The 17,190-nt window shown below is 43.3% G+C and overlaps 1 non-coding gene across 1 annotated transcript; it reads right to left on the bottom strand.

Moving 5' to 3' along the window:
- Nucleotides 1–10,229: 10,229 nt before the first annotated feature.
- trnal-aag (transfer RNA leucine (anticodon AAG)) lies at nucleotides 10,230–10,311 on the bottom strand. The gene has a single exon. It is a non-coding gene; the product is annotated as a tRNA-Leu (tRNA).
- Nucleotides 10,312–17,190: the final 6,879 nt, after the last annotated feature.

Below are 17,190 nucleotides of genomic sequence, written 5' to 3'. Positions count from 1 at the left end.
GCAGTAGTTGGGGAGGGTCAGTGCTCTGTGCCAAGCAGTTGCTGGGGAGGGTCAGTGCTCTGTGCCAAGCAGTAGCTGGGGAGGGTCAGTGCACTGTGTCCAGCAGTAGTTGGGGGAGGGTCAGTGCTCTGTGTCCAGCAGTAGTTGAGGAAGGTCAGTGCTCTGTGCCCAGCAGTAGTTGAGGAGGGTCAGTCCTCTATTCTAGTGCCCAGCACTGTGAAGGAGAGACAGTCTTGTGTCCTTTGAGAGAATCAGAGACTGAAGGTGCTTCTCCTGCAGCTGCTGTTTTTAATTCTGATCCTAGACACTAAAAGTAAGTGATGAAATAGCCACAGGTTGGGGCATGAGGGAGGAGAGTGGTAGCTGTTGTGTGTTAGTGGAGCTCAGGGATCAGGACTCCAGGTGGGACACCACCTGGAGGAGCCTGAGGGCATAGGCCTTATCCCCAGATGTCCTGTCCTCTGAGCACGGGACCCAGCGATTCCAGTCCTGTTCCTGTTCCGTGACTGTTCCTCGTCTTGTTTTCCCTCTTCTGGGGGTTTTATCATGTGCTCGTCTCGGATGGATTACCTTGTTATGGATTACGGACTGTTCCCTGACTACCAACCTGGATCTGCCTGGGCTCGGTTGCCTTTGGCTGTTCCCCTGTGAACTGGATCACAAACTGTCCTCACAAATAAACCTAGTGTGTCTTTCCCTGAAGTCCGTCTAGTGTTTTCTCCAGAAAAACCGTCAGGTGTAACTGACCTCTACATGGGAGACCAATCTGGCTCCCGTAACACACCTGCTGTGGTTTGTGTTAATAGAGCTCAGATACAGAAATCAGGACTCCAGGTGGACTGATAATACAAGCTCATATCAAGAGGACCTTTATCCTGTCAGTAGCATTATTTTTCTGATGTGAATCCCTCTCCTCAGGGAATCAATAATTCTTATCTCACTCTCACTGGGGACTGGGGTTCTCAGGGGCTGAACTGAGCCAGTTACTGTCTTCCTGAGCCCAGAGTCACAGTGACCTTTAACCCCTGACTGAAGACACTAGAGTTCTGAAGGACTGGGGCTTTCAGGGACTGAACTGAGCCAGTTACTGTCTTCATGAGTCCAGACTCACAGTGACCTTTAACCCCTGACTGAAGACACTAGAGTGCTGAAGGACTGGGGCTTTCAGGGACTTAACTGAGCCAGTTACTGTCTTCATGAGCCCAGAGTCACAGTGACCTTTAACCCCTGACTGGAGACACTAGAGCACTGAAGGACTGGGGCTCTTAGGGGCTGAACTGAGCCAGTTACGGGCCTTGGCTGGGACTGTGAGCTCTGGAAGAGGTTGCGCTTGGCCCAACTCCCCTAGGGTATACACCCGGGTCTCCAGCTACAGGACCTGGGCGCAGGACAACAGTGGAGTCTGATAGTTCTGCTGAGTCCTGGGGTCAGCGCCCTCTGCTGGCACTCTCTTTACCTGCAGCTTCTGCTTCTGATTTTGTTTTTAATCAAACTACAGTAAAATGAGTTGGGATACTGTGACACTGTGTTTGTTGTGTGTGTGTTACTTACTTAAAGTACTTAATATTACATTTTCTGTTCCATCTCTCCCCATTACACTTCACACACAGACACACACACACAGGATACATTGCAATCACACACATGTATATGCACTCATGAACACCTACAAACACTGTAATAGGATCACACATGTACACAGAGTGCATATTAAATATTACAAACAGACATATCTATAGACATTGTATAGAATCACACACACAGACAGGGCACAATCCCACAAGCACTCACAGGACACAATCCAAACACAGACAGACAGCACAATTCCAGACACATGCACACAGGGAATAGGCGCACACAAGGCACAATCACACACAGAGGGCACAATCTAATAAACACACACACATAGCACAATCACACAGACACATGCACACACAGGGTACTGTTACATGCACATTTAATACTCTTACACATGCACATAGGCAGGGCACAGTCTCTCATACAGGGCACAATCAAACAAACACACACAGGGCGCAATCATACAACCTCACACACATAAGACTCAGTCACACAATCTCACACACACAAGGCACAATGTCATGCACACACAACACAATCACACAATCTCAACACACAGGACACAATCACACACAGAGTACTATAACACCATCACACACACAGGGTACTATTACACACACTGACAGGACAATCATACAACCTCACACACACAAGACTCAAGTCACACAATCTCACACAGGACACAATCACACACACAGGGTACCATGTCATACACAGAGTACTATAACACAAGCACACCCACAGGACACAATCACACAATCTCACACACAGGACACAATCACACACACAGGGTACCACCTCACACACAGAGTACTATAACACAAGCACACTCACAGGACACAATCACACAATCTCTCACGCAGAGTACTGTAGTGTGCTCTCACGAGGCACCAGTTCTGTAGGGTTTGGGCATTTACTGGGACAATTATTAATTGTAGCAGTAAATCACATAATTGATTCTTTTAATGGCCTTAGAATCCAACCATGCGATATAACTCAAACAACACACACACAGGTACTAATACACGAGGATACATTTATTAATACATAGAATATGCATGTAAAACTAACAGATCTTATCGAGAGGGTTATCAGAATACAAAAGATATATATTCAGTCAGTTACGAAGAGTTACATATATCAAGAGGACATACGTTCAGTATATCATTCATTTAGACCGTTTCGTAAATGCACTTGGTTATAACTTCTACATTGGATGCTCAAAACAAGTACATAACTCTTAGGAATTAAATTGATATCAATTGGTTGGGATAACAATTGAATTCTCGAGCTGTAATGCATTGAAGTTGAATACTCATCCAATCTCTGGGGATTCAGATCTCCTGCGGGCTCTCTGGCTCCGTACCAGGCTGTGCTGTGCGGCTTGCGACGGTGCGCTGCTGACGCTCACTGACCGGCTAGTTAGTGTTGGCTTTAACTAGCAGAGTTTGTGCACAGGAGAAAAGATGACTGTGGGTCCCAGCAAGTCAGGAAGAGGACCGGTTCGTTCCTGATGAAGCGCTAGTTCTGAATAATGATTCAGCTGTCCACAGTTCCGACCTGTTCACGAGGCTTACTGCTGATGCTAACCTCGGGTAGATCCTCTGGTTACTCTCTGGCAACCTCCGCTCTAGACTCTTAGAACAAAGGAAAGTTCTGGCACTCGGACACACTGGCCGTTCCGTGGTTGTCCGGGCTGAGTCTCAGGATGGTCAGGAGGCGCGCTGCGAGAATGTCCTTCCCTTGGGAGCCTTCTGCTCCTGGGCCGTCCTGCCCTGGAATTCTCCTTTGAATTGTCCGAAAAAGTTCACAGAATTCTCGCAGGCCCTCTGTGTTGCCTGTTTTTACCTGGAGGAACTTCAGCTCATTCATTGGCTGAAAGTTCCATGGGCATCAGAGTCCCACGTGGGTTACTCGGCCCTACCAGTCCCTGATTGGTTGATCAAGGTGAGATGTGAGTCACTTACTCCTGACACTTAGGAATGCAGTCCAGATGTCCTTCTGGCACACCCTAGACAGATAGGCGCCAATGGTTGACCATTGATCATGATAGCCAGGCTTAGCTAAGTGCATCCCCATTTGGGAGCTGTCCCTTATCAAAAGAAAACATCTTTAAATCAGCCTGCATGAATAGCTTCTCTGTGGCTGCACCACAGAGATGAACAGAGAGATGAGGCCTCATTTGGGAAAGCACCGCAACACTTAATTCTGTCTTATTAACAAGCATTGCCGCTACACGGGTTTGCTTGAACCTTTGATAAAAAAAGTGATCTGATCCGAAACTACCCAGCTTACAATCTCTGAGGTAGTTGTTACTAAATACATGTGCCGTGTGCCTTTACTTTTGTAAAAAACTGGTATCGGGAAAAGTTTCTTAATATTTCTTTTGATTAGCATGCAAGAAAATGTGATCATTACCTATGGAATTTCTCGCCAGCGTGGAGCTTGAATTCACAACCTTGAGATTCAGTGTTCAAGAGTCACAGAAGAGGTCGGCCTGGTCTTCAGTTTGCCAACGATAAGCTCCGGCAGTGCTCCTCTGTAAAACAGATTGTTCGGATCGGTTATGTGGGACGGCACTTCGATACTAAGATCGTTTGCAGCACACGCATGGTTTCCCCCCTTCACGCAAAAAACATAGACGAAGGAAGCTCTCTTGTCTTGGGCTGCTGACTCCCGGATTTAAAGCGCTCTGGGTGCCAGCTAAGTCTCTAACAAGCACACTATAAAGACAGGAATTACACTTTGCTCACGTCACGCATGGAATGGCGAGGCTACTTGTTCCAATATTATCTAGTCACACCTCATATGGTGCCGATTCCTGGTTTTCATTTAAGAAAGAGCACTGCAAACACCGTAAACAGTGCAAAACGTGTGATGAAAGAAGTCTTTTCCCCCCTTTGTTTAAAGCAGAACACAGCGGAGTCATGCCGAGGGTTGTGAGATCAAGATTTCAGTGGAGCACTGTCGTCTACATCTTTAGCTACATGAGTTGGACATCCTCTTGTACACGGAAAGCAGATTGAGATCCTCTGACATAAAAAGTGCCAGATAAAAGCCATTTCTCATCCTTTCTCTTAGTGGTGGAGCTATCGCATGTAAATGAGGCAACTTGCAAGGCGAGCAGGCTCGGTGCACAACGAACGCAGATGTCTCAGAGCAGTTGAGACGTGTCCAAGTGGCTGTCAAAGGACAGCACTTTGCCGGTGCCGTGGCTTAGTTGGCTAAAGCGCTTGTCTAGTAAACAGGAAATCCTGGGTCCGATTCCCATCGGTTCCTGTCTTTCTGTACAGAATTTATCCTTATGGGCAAATCCCATGCCTTTTAATTCAGGTGAATGCAAGTGTTCGTTTCCTTTCTGGAATAACTTGTTTTGAAAGAAATCTATACAGCTTGCGAAAGATGAAACACAAATCTTGCTTATCAGTGAAGAAGAGGTACTCCCAGCAGGCCAGCTAATACCAGCAGTGTTTTTTTTTCACCCTAACCCAGAGAATGGAGAAAAGCGAGGCGTCTGTGGCTCTGCAGTGTAATCAGTTCGCGAGTTCGGCGGTTAGCTGAAAGAGTGGTAAATGCAGCTCGCCCCAGCCCGTCCTTATTCTTTTAAAGAGGATAAAAAAATAACTTCGCCGCCACTACTACCAGCTTTAAAAGACTGCCATGGGCACGGAAAAAAACACACTACAGATGACTTTTCTGGAACCGAAGCAGAGATTCCTTTACGAACCAACTGATAAAGTTCAGCCAGTGAATACTATTAACAGAATGTGAAAGCACGATCAACTTTGTAACTGCAACCACAGGAAAAACAGCAAGAAGCAGGCTCCATTCCCCATTTAAATCTGTCGTGCGAGGCATGCTTCTTGAACGCATGAAGTAAATCCCACGATCGCTTTTGAACTTGGACAAAGTACTTCCAAAGGAGCGCTATGCGCAAAGATTTAACAAGCTCAACCCCCGCCAACGATTCGGTGTAAAGAAGCAGAACATTCAAGTTTCACAGACAGAAGCGGCACGCCAGCACAGCCAACATTAAAACGGAGGGCACACTACGATTTGCATTGACACAAAAGTGATCTGGGCAGACGTCGTTCCCTGCATAACGCAAAAAGTGGCAAAGCGCTTTGGGTTGAGAGGACGCAAGAAGGTTTTTGTTTTGTGCCTTGATGTCAAGCTGAGAAAGTATCTTTAAACACTTTGCTTAGTTTCTCGAGAGACTGCCAAAAAGCAGCTTCCTCCCTTTCGTCTGAAGTCAGCTGAAAGGGGGTCGCGACAGAAGCACCTGGCAGGGGTGGGATTCGAACTCACGCCCCCGAAGAGACTGGAGCCTTAATCCAGCGCCTTATACCGCTCGGCCACACTACCCGCTGTGCGCTGTCTCTTTGTCTCATTACTTGCTCGGAGGAGGTCGGGTGGGTTTTGCTCTTGTCGCCCGACTTAGTGGCGTTATGACCGTGGAACCGACTGCACCTGCTTTTTCTGAGATGCTTCCCCTCTCATGGCGAGATCTTGACTTCTTTAACACCTCTGGATAAAGATCTTCTGTGGAGCAGGTTTCAGACCTCTGCGTACAGCACCCTTGATGTCATTTTATTTTTACAGCAGCCGCATCCGGAAAGTTGTGTCTTTTACGTTTTATTTGAACAACAAAACTACATACAATACAAACAAGAGCACATATAACGTATCAAGAAAATCATCAGGGGCACATGCTATAATACAATTACACTTTATGAAAAACGATTACACAAGGTAAATAAAGATAAGGTCCGCACAGCTTGTTCTTACATTTCGAAAGAGTCCGTAAATACCCCTTTACATCTATTTTGAACTGTTCAAACGTAGGACTCTTCCCAGACCATTTCACTTTATACCACATTCCTAAACGAGGATGCATCTCCTGTTTTAGAACTATTTTGGCCGTGTGGCTTATACAATACACCCACAGTATTCTAATGGTGGACTGCAGATCTGTGCTATAGTTCAGTCGAATTCGAAGGATCCAGCAATCGTACTGGATTTGACTGGGATTCTGAAATGTCTCTTGCAAAAGTATTCGGGTTTGCTTGAACCTTTGATAAAAAAAGTGATCTGATCTGAAACTACCCAGCTTACAATCTCTGAGGTAGTTGTCACTAAACTCGGACGTGATGTGGCACACATGTGCCGTGTGCCTTTACTTTTGTAAAACACTGGTATCGGGAAAAGTTTCTTAATATTTCTTTTGATTAGCATGCAAGAAAATGTGATCATTACCTATGGAATTTCCCGCCAGCGAGGAGCTTGAATTCACAACCTTGAGATTCAGTGTTCAAGAGTCACAGAAGAGGTCGGCCTGGTCTTCAGTTTGCCAACGATAAGCTCCGGCAGTGCTCCTCTGTAAAGCAGATTGTTCGGATCGGTTATGTGGGACGGCACTTCGATACTAAGATCGTTTGCAGCACACACATGGTTTCCCCCCTTCACGCAAAAAACATAGACGAAGGAAGCTCTCTTGTCTTGGGCTGCTGACTCCCGGATTTAAAGCGCTCTGGGTGCCAGCTAAGTCTCTAACAAGCACACTATAAAGACAGGAATTACACTTTGCTCACGTCACGCATGGAATGGCGAGGCTACTTGTTCCAATATTATCTAGTCACACCTCATATGGTGCCGATTCCTGGTTTTCATTTAAGAAAGAGCACTGCAAACACCGTAAACAGTGCAAAACATGTGATGAAAGAAGTCTTTTCCCCCCTTTGTCTAAAGCAGAACACAGCGGAGTCATGCCGAGGGTTGTGAGATCAAGATTTCAGTGGAGCACTGTCGTCTACGTCTTTAGCTACATGAGTTGGACATCCTCTTGTACACGGAAAGCAGATTGAGATCCTCTGACATGAAAAGTGCCAGATAAAAGCCATTTCTCATCCTTTCTCTTAGTGGTGGAGCTATCGCATGTAAATGAGGCAACTTGCAAGGCGAGCAGGCTCGGTGCACACCGAACGCAGATGTCTCAGAGCAGTTGAGACGTGTCCAAGTGGCTGTCAAAGGACGGCACTTTGCCGGCGCCGTGGTTTAGTTGGCTAAAGCACCTGTCTAGTAAACAGGAGATCCTGGGTCCGATTCCCAGCGGTGCCTTTCTTCCTGTCTTACTGTACAGAATTTATTTTTACGGGCAAATCCCATGCCTTTTAATTCAGGTGAATGCAAGTGTTCGTTTCCTTTCTGGAACAACTTGTTTTGAAAGAAATCTATACAGCTTGCGAAAGATGAAACACAAATCTTGCTTATCAGTGAAGAAGAGGTACTCCCAGCAGGCCAGCTAATACCAGCAGTGTTTTTTTTTCAACCTAACCCAGAGAATGGAGAAAAGCGAGGCGCCTTTGGCTCTGCAGTGTAATCAGTTCGCGAGTTCGGCGGTTAGCTGAAAGAGTGGTAAATGCAGCTTGCCCCAGCCCGTCCTTATTCTTTTAAAGAGGATAAAAAATTAACTTCGCCGTGTAGCGGCGAGGCTTAATAATAAGGCAGAATTAAGTGTTTCTGAGCTTCCCAAATGAGGCCCCATTTCTCTGTTCATCTCTGTGGTGCAGCCACAGAGAGACCATTAGTGCAGGGTGATTTAAGGTTTCCTAGGACAGCTCCCAAAGTGGGATGCGCTTAGCTAAGTCTGGCAATCATGATCAATGGTCATCCATTGGCGCCTATCTGTCTAGGGAGGGCCAGTTGGACATCTGGACTGCATTACTAAGTGTCAGGACTAAGTGACTCATATCTCACCTTGATCAACCAATCAGGGACTGGTAGGGCCGAGTAACCCACGTGGGACTCTGATGCCCATGGAACTTTCAGCCAATCAATGAGCTGAAGTTCCTCCAGGTAAAAACAGGCAACACAGAGAGCCTGAAAGAAGGGGAGATTCAGATTCAATGAGAGCCTGAGAGATTCAGTAAGATTCTGGAGAGGATTCTGTGGACTGTTCTAAAGGGAATTCAAAGGAGAATTCCAGGGCAGGACGGCCCAGGAGCAGAAGGCTCCCAAGGGCAGGATATTCTCGCAGCGCGCCTCCTGACCATCCTGAGACTCAGCCCGGACAACCACGGAACGGCCAGTGTGTCCGAGGGCCAGAACTTTCCTTTGTTCTAAGAGTCTAGAGCGGAGGTTGCCAGAGAGTAACCAAAGGATCCACCCGAGGTTAGCAACAGCAGCAGGCCTCGTGAACAGGTCGGAACTGTGGACAGCTGAATCATTATTCAGAACTAGCGCTTCATCAGGAACGAACCGGTCCTCTTCCTGACCTGCTGGGACCCACAGTCATCTTTTCTCCTGTGCACAAACTTTGCTAGTTAAAGCCAACACTAACTAGCCGGTCAGTGAGCATCAGCAGCGCACCGTCGCAAGCCGCACAGCACAGCCTGGCACACAGCCAGAGAGCGCGGATTGGACAGCAACAGCCTGCAACTGTTTCTTTGTGCCCGCAGGAGATCTGAATCCCCAGAGATTGGATGAGTATTCAACTTCAATGCATTACAGCTCGAGAATTCAATTGTTATCCCAACCAGTTGATATCAATTTAATTCCTAAGAGTTATGTACTTGTTTTGAGTATCTAATGTAGAAGTTATAACCAAGTTCATTTACGAAACGGTCTAAATGAATGATATACTGAACGTATGTCCTCTTGATATTTGTAACACTTCGAAACTGATTGAATATATATCTTTTGTATTCTGATAACCCTCTCGATAAGATCTGTTAGGTTTATATGCATATTCTATGTATTAATAAATGTATCCTCGTGTATTAGTACCTGTGTGTGTGCGTTGTCTGAGTTATGTCGCATGGTTGGATTCTAAAGCCATCAAAAGAATCAACTTTGTGATTTACTGCTACAATTAATAATTGTCTCAGTAAATGCCCAAACCCTACAGAACTGGTGCCTTCAGAGAGCCACTACATTTACATTTTGGCCGGCTATGATTACATATTTGGCGTCCCTGAACGGCTATGAAACATTACAGCCGCCATTACTACCAGCTTTAAAAGACTGCCATGGGCACGGAAAAAAACACACTACAGATGACTTTTCTGGAACCGAAGCAGAGATTCCTTTACGAACCAACTGATAAAGTTCAGCCAGTGAATACTGTTAACAGAATGTGAAAGCACGATCAACTTTGTAACTGCAACCACAGGAAAACCAGCAAGAAGCAGGCTCCATTCCCCATTTAAATCTGTCGTGCGAGGCATGCTTTTTGAACGCATGAAGTAAATCCCACGATCGCTTTTGAACTTGGACAATGTACTTCCAAAGGAGCGCTATGCGCAAAGATTTAACAAGCTCAACCCCCGCCAACGATTCGGTGTGAAGAAGCAGAACATTCAAGTTTCACAGACAGAAGCGGCACGCAAGCACAGCCAACATTAAAATGGAGGGCACACTACGATTTGCATTGACACAAAAGTGATCTGGGCAGACGTCGTTCCCTGCATAACGCAAAAAGTGGCAAAGCGCTTTTGGGTTGAGAGGACGCAAGAAGGTTTTTGTTTTGTGCCTTGATGTCAAGCTGAGAAAGTATCTTTAAACACTTTGCTTAGTTTCTCGAGAGACTGCCAAAAAGCAGTTCCCTCCCTTTCGTCTGAAATCAGCTGAAAGGGGGTCGCGACAGAAGCACCTGGCAGCGGTGGGATTCGAACCCACGCCCCCAAAGACACTGGAGCCTTAACCCAGCGCCTTAGACCGCTCGGCCACGCTACCCGCTGTGTGCTGTCTCTTTGTCTCATTACTTGCTCGGAGGAGGTCGGGTGGGTTTTGCTCTTGTCGCCCGACTTAGTGGCGTTATGACCGTGGAACCGACTGCACCTGCTTTTTCTGAGATGCTTCCCCTCTCATGGCGAGATCTCGACTTCTTTAACACCTCTGGATAAAGATCTTCTGTGGAGCAGGTTTCAGACCTCTGCGTACAGCACCCTTGATGTCATTTTATTTTTACAGCAGCCGCATCCGGAAAGTTGTGTCTTTTACGTTTTATTTGAACAACAAAACTACATACAATACAAACAAGAGCACATATAACGTATCAAGAAAATCATCAGGGGCACGTGCTATAATACAATTACACTTTATGAAAAACGATTACACAAGGTAAATAAAGATAAGGTCCGCACAGCTTGTTCTTACATTTCGAAAGAGTCCGTAAATACCCCTTTATGTCTATTTTGAACTGTTCAAACGTAGGACTCTTCCCAGACCATTTCACTTTATACCACATTCCTAAACGAGGATGCATCTCCTGTTTTAGAACTATTTTGGGTGGTATAGCTTATACAACACAGCTACAGTATTCTAATCGTGGACTGCAGATCTGTGCTATAGTTCAGTCGAATTCGAAGGATCCAGCAATCGTACTGGATTTGACTGGGATTCTGAAATGTCTCTTGCAAAGGTATTCGGGTTTGCTTGAACCTTTAAAAAAAGTGATCTGAATCTACCCAGCTTACAATCTCTGAGGTAGTTGTCACTAAACTCGGACGTGATGTGCCACACATGTGCCGTGTGCCGTTACTTTTGTAAAAAACTGGTATTGGGAAAATTAAAGTCGAAACCCAAAACAGTTACATACTTAAGAGTAAATGCCTCCTAATAGCTAGCAAGTGCTCCTAGTTAGTAAAGTTGTTTGTGTCCCTGCCTGTCACGCGGGAAACTGGGGTTTGATTACCGACGGGGAGACAGCTAGTTTTTTATGATCAGATTCCAATCTTTAATGCTGTGTGTGAGAGTTTACGTAACTTTCCTTTTCTCACATTTTCTGACGACTATTCCGAAGGAGCGCCCTGTCAACTCCTAATACTTTTAAAAAAATCTACCTGCATGTTTGATTATTTTTGTTTTATTTAGAAAAAGTTCAATATTGATCATAACTAAAGAAAATAATGATCAGAAACAAAAACAAAATGATGAAGATGCGACTCAATCTTGAATCGGAGCTGGGTGACACGGGCTTCTGTTCTGATATGGTTGTACGAGAAACAGGAGGAATCTATTCTCTCCTATGGAGCATGAGCTGAATCAGGAATGAGACATTTCGTGTGTTTGTGCATATGTCAACGCATGACCTACATTGTAAAACTAAAACTAAATTAAAAACTAACATTAAGTTTTCAGAGACATTCATTTATATACAAACAAGAGATAGACAAAGCAATAATTCTACATTAACTTGTCCTGCACTGATCAGACTAATTGAAATGGTCTGATTCAGAGCCTGTGCAGCTCGTGCTAATACAACATTTTCCTTTGATTTCCTTTGAGGGCGGAGTTGTCTTTAAAATCTGGATTAAATAAAAAGGAGTGACGTCAGTGTAAAACAGCTTTCCTTCTTGGGGAACAACGGTTGTGTTCCATATTTCTAATTATTTTGGTTTCAAGATAGCAATTTAGTATGAAACATAAAAGCCAGCTGGATAAAGCTGTTACACGTCATTTACAATGGTCTTTCAACTAATAGCCCGTGCAGGGATCAAACCCCAGCTGTTGGTACGAGTTGCGTAAGGCTCTGCAACATGCATATGAGAAACTAACCTCTGCTTCTTCATTATATACACAGTGAGCTATATATGCGGGCTTACTGCCCCCTGCGGGCTCTGTATTTGATTGCGGTACAAGACTGGCCGTGGAGAAATGAAGTGAAGAGGGTGTGTTCATTAAAAGGCTCATAGCATCCCTGGATGGTCTCAAACCACCACCCTTTTGGTTAACAACCGAGCCACAAAGACTCATGTACAGCTTAACACTTCTCGGTCTCGGTGTAAGTGATACACTCCGTAAAATTTCTGGAGAATCATTTGTTTTTAAAGGAAAATCGCCAACAGCGGCCGAGATCTATTGGAGTTTTTTCATTCTATACTGCAATTTCTGAAGGGTACCCTGTGAAAATACGAATTTTGACGAGAAGGGATGGACATATAAGGTCAGTAGGCTTGGGGAATTGGACCTTATGGTGAAGGCTGCGGGCTCGGCATCAGCAGAACCTGATCAATATCGGTTGACTCCGATATACTTTGACAACTTAACTTCTGGATTTAGAGACATTTACCTTAGTGTCGGTATACTAAGATGTTTTGGTAACGAGGAAGGAGGGACAAAGCAAATTGGTAGAATGTGTGCTATTTTGTTGACTACAAGTCCTCACATGCCAGAGGGTCAATATTAAAAAAAAACATAACAGTATAATCTCTTGTACTTCACAATTTAATAGTGTCTGTTACATTGTGTCTCACACCTCAGTGTCAGAATTGTGAGACGAGTTTGTAATCAGGAGGGAGGGCCATAGCAATTCAGCAGAAATTGCATTCACCTTTTCCCAATGCATTCTCACATGCCATTTTCTCACATGCCATGCTCAGAGGGTCATATTTTTAAAATGGTATCATAAAATGTCCTGAAGTTCAGGATTTTGACAGTCTGTTATATTGTGTCTCACACCTTGATGTCAGAAATATGAGACGATTTTAAAATCAGAAGGGAGGGCCCTAGCAATATAGCAAACATTGCATTTACCATTTGACAACGTATTCTCTCATGCCATGTTCAGAGGGTCGTATTTAAAAAACGGTACAGTACAATGTCCTGAAGTTCAGGATTTTGATAGTCTTTTCCATTGTCTCTCACACATCTGTGTCAGAATTTTTAGACATTTTTATAACCAGGAGGTAGGTTCGATCACCCTCTGCTCATCCTCAGTTAACCATATAGTCTCATATGCCATGTTCTAAATGTCCTATTTAAAACTGCTATATTAAAATTTCTTGTAAAATGCAAGAGTTTGAGACTTTTTATGATCAGAAGGCAAGGTCGTGGAAAATATGCAGAAAGTGCCAGTGAATTTACGTTTTGCCTTTGTCTTATTTACTCGTGGTATAACATGCCAGTTTGTTTTATTGTGAGTTGTGTTTCTGAAATGTGTTTCATACAAAAATGCAATTTGGACAGTCTCTACTTACATATTCCCCTTTACTAAGGAAATGTACAGTAATACATCAGGATAAGTATTTTTAAAAATGACTGTAGAGAGCCATCTACAGGCGAAAGACGACATAACATCACAGCAGCAGCATTTAAGATGGAACGAAAAACGCAAAGCAGCAGCTGGCGAATAAGAAGCCAACTTCAGCCTCGTTAATGCAATAGCATTAGGTGAGGCGGAAAAATATTTCTTGCTCTGAATCTTATTATTTTTATAGGAGGTGTTCTAGGACTTCTTGCCTCAGAAAAAAAAAACTGCCAGTACATCACTTATTTCTACTCCATCAATAGCAGCAGTGTTATCAGTACTGAGCCCTAAATGTAGGTCCTATCATCATATAAAAAGTCGAAAGTATCGACTGCATTCAACTGATAAAATGTATCTTCTATGAGAGTTATATCTTTATCCAAAATACATCGGAAACAAATTTGCACGTTTTTTGGGGGGGATCCTGAAGACTGAGACTCAAAACTTTTTTTTCCTTCTTTCCAGGAGGAAGGATTATTCAGATGCAAACATTGTCCCAAAATCAATGTACTCTCCATTGATATTCAAATTCTCAAATTCTTCATCTGAACGTCGATATTGAAATATGATATCGTACAAATTGTGGTTTTCTTTTTAAAGCAAATTTTATGCTTTAAATTAAATAAATTGTATTTATTATGAATGTGCCGGAATTTTTTCAGTACTTTAGAGGGTTCTGCCATTTTAGATGTTATGCTGTTCCTGTCTGATTTATCAAATGTGTCATTTAAATCTCCAGTCATTTCTATATCAGTCTGAAGGCCTTGCAGTAAAGATTGCAATTCATCCAAAAATGCCAATTTTCCCACTGGTGATACATACAAGGAAATGAATGTATATTTTCCCCCCAAATCAACAAATTTAAGATCAAATACCTCCCTCATCTGCAGGTGGAGATAATAATGTCAGAATAAATACAGGTTTAAAAGTCAGGAGCATTGATAGTCCTATTTTAAAATGACACTAAAATGCTCACAATATATTAAAAAGCTCTGTAAAATGCAAAAATAATAAAAACAATATTAAAACAAGGTAAAAAGAAATAATACACAGTTATAAAGCTCAGGAATTATCAATGTGAAGTTACAATGGGTTGATTGTGTTTCATGTGATTTAAAAAATAAAATGTTTGCAAAAAATCCACTTACAATATGCTAAAAATGGCAAGAATACTTAACCTTTTACTACCAGTGACATATTTAGCCAATGTCCACCTGGAATTTCCTCCCCCTTAAACATTTGTTATATCTCTGCAGCAGAACATAGCAGGAGCCTGGTTCAGGTCTTAAATTGAAGCTAACCCCCTTGGCTTTGAGTGTGTAAAGTCAAATTTCTTATATTTCTTAATGTGTCGACTCAGCAGACAAACATATGAAAAAAACCCCAAAAAACAGCTGGCGAACATTTTTTTGGGGGTCTTCAGAGGTCAGAGTTTTCAACTATATGCATGTCAAGGGCCTGGGAATGATTTGAAAACCTTGTTCTAGGTGGCTACTAGCTTGGATAAAAATTTGGGACAAATGGATCAATTAGAAAAAATTCTACATCATGTTTTGTGAAGACTGGACCTGGAATGAAATTTCACGCCTATAATAAAAAATCATAAAAATATTGAAAATAATAAGAATAAAAACCATTGCAATTGCTATAAAAACCTTAAGACACTGCTAGAGAGCCTTTACCTGCTGTTATGCAATGAAAAAAAACCTCAGAGTTGCCTTCTGGTGTGAAAAAAAGGAGCACTGATAAGAAACTGATAAAAAACTGATTGATTATCCCTTCTGAGTCAATGATTGACAGCTAAAAACGCAGCCTGAAGCTTCCAGAGGAAGTCTCACCCCCTAAGGGCTCTGAATGGCTGAAAATACAAAGAATGACAGCGGTTTTTACCAATCAAATCGCCTTATTTCTGGCGCTCGTTCTTCAAACATTTACTACGTAATCAGTAACGTTTACTAGTCTCTAGCTCTTGAGATAAATTAGTCTGGGTTATTTTGGATATATATCATGCTCCAGAATAAGGTAAAAACATGGGATATATATATATATGCTGGTTTTTGCTTTTGCGGTTTTGTTGGTAAAAATGTATGATATTGACATGCTGGGCTGGCCAGGTGATCGGGTGTTTTTATTGGGATTCTGCTAGTTCATTAATTTATTGGTTTATTGCATAATAGTGTCATGTCTGTGGAAACAAACTTTATGATTTTGTTGTGGTGATATTTGAGAATACGTGCATGTGAGAAAATTTGTGGAGCGGTTTCAAACAAACGTTGTTTATCTCGCGTTTATCTTAAAAATAATAAGTGTCATCTGGGGAGACAGGAGTGGTCCTCGGTGACCGCGATCCGGACTAAGTTAACAGGTGTGTAATTTAAAAAAAACAAGTTAAAAATAAATGCTAAATGGGTTTAACATTCAGGAATGTAATTGGTCAGATGCTTACGATAAGTGATGCTGGTGTTTCGTGTGATTTAGCGAATTCAAAAAAATATTCATTTTAAAAACGGCAAGAGCTCGTATGAATAAAAAGTTCGTAAGTATCTTTGTTACAACAGCCGCGCCAGAACTATTCAGATACTGTACATCAGAAAAGTACCTGAACTTGACTGGTTTATATTCAGTTATGTGCATTGGGAACGAAAGGGAGACTTAGATGGATTTTATTAGGGGTTTAGTAATCAGAAAATTTATTTTTACACGTTTGTGCCTACGAGCAGAAATAACTTCCTGCTTTCAGCGCTTTTTTTGTTTCTGCTTGTAACCTCGAACAGAGAAACCCAGTACTGACTCACAGAAACACCCCGGAGTTTCTGTGTTTCTGGGATTTAAGAGGGATGTATGCAGCGGTGTTATGAGTCTGGAAGGAGGAGACGCGCATTCCGCACGGGGAGCGTAGAGCAATGAGCCGCACCTGCTGCGCGCTGAGTCCTGTCCTATATAACCGCTGAGCACGGACACAGAGTCTCCAGCCAGTGCTTGAGATTTATGATTTCAATGTTTTTTTTTCTTTTTGAGCAGAAGATGGATTTCTTCCTCTAGTTAAAGTTATTGGAGTTGTGGTTACTGTGCTAGACCGTCGGGAATAAAGATAAGAGTGCTTTCTTGATACTTCACAAGAGTATACATAATTCACGAGCTGTATTAAAAAAAATGAACTGGAAGAAAAGCAATAGGGCTGGAGTTTATAGACTGTGATGCAAATACGAGAGTAGGAGAGGAGGGGACTAGTTCAGGAGCACAACCGGCCCTCTCCTGCCCATTCTCCCACCAGGGTCTGTTGTAACCCAGTGTGAAATTCAGTGACATTGCAGTTCAGCTTTTGATCACTCAGCTGCTTTGCCCTGGGAATATGGGGCAAATAAAGGAGATACAGATGCAGCCATTCAAAATGCGTGCGTTATTTTGCGGCATACCCCGGTGGGCGTGGCGCGGCATCTCGCAGTGTCACGCAGTGTGACGTGTTAATCGCGCGTCATTTGACGCTCTGCCGGAAACTATCCGGCGTCACCTTGTAAAACCGCCAGGGGGAGCTTAACCTCTCATGTACAGCATTTGAGCCTTTAATTTTGAACAGTGTATTA

Source organism: Atractosteus spatula, chromosome 10 (assembly GCF_055471065.1).
Source record: "Atractosteus spatula isolate fAtrSpa1 chromosome 10, fAtrSpa1.hap1, whole genome shotgun sequence".
NCBI lineage: Eukaryota > Metazoa > Chordata > Actinopteri > Semionotiformes > Lepisosteidae > Atractosteus > Atractosteus spatula.
This window is presented reverse-complemented; position numbering and strand designations above follow the sequence as displayed.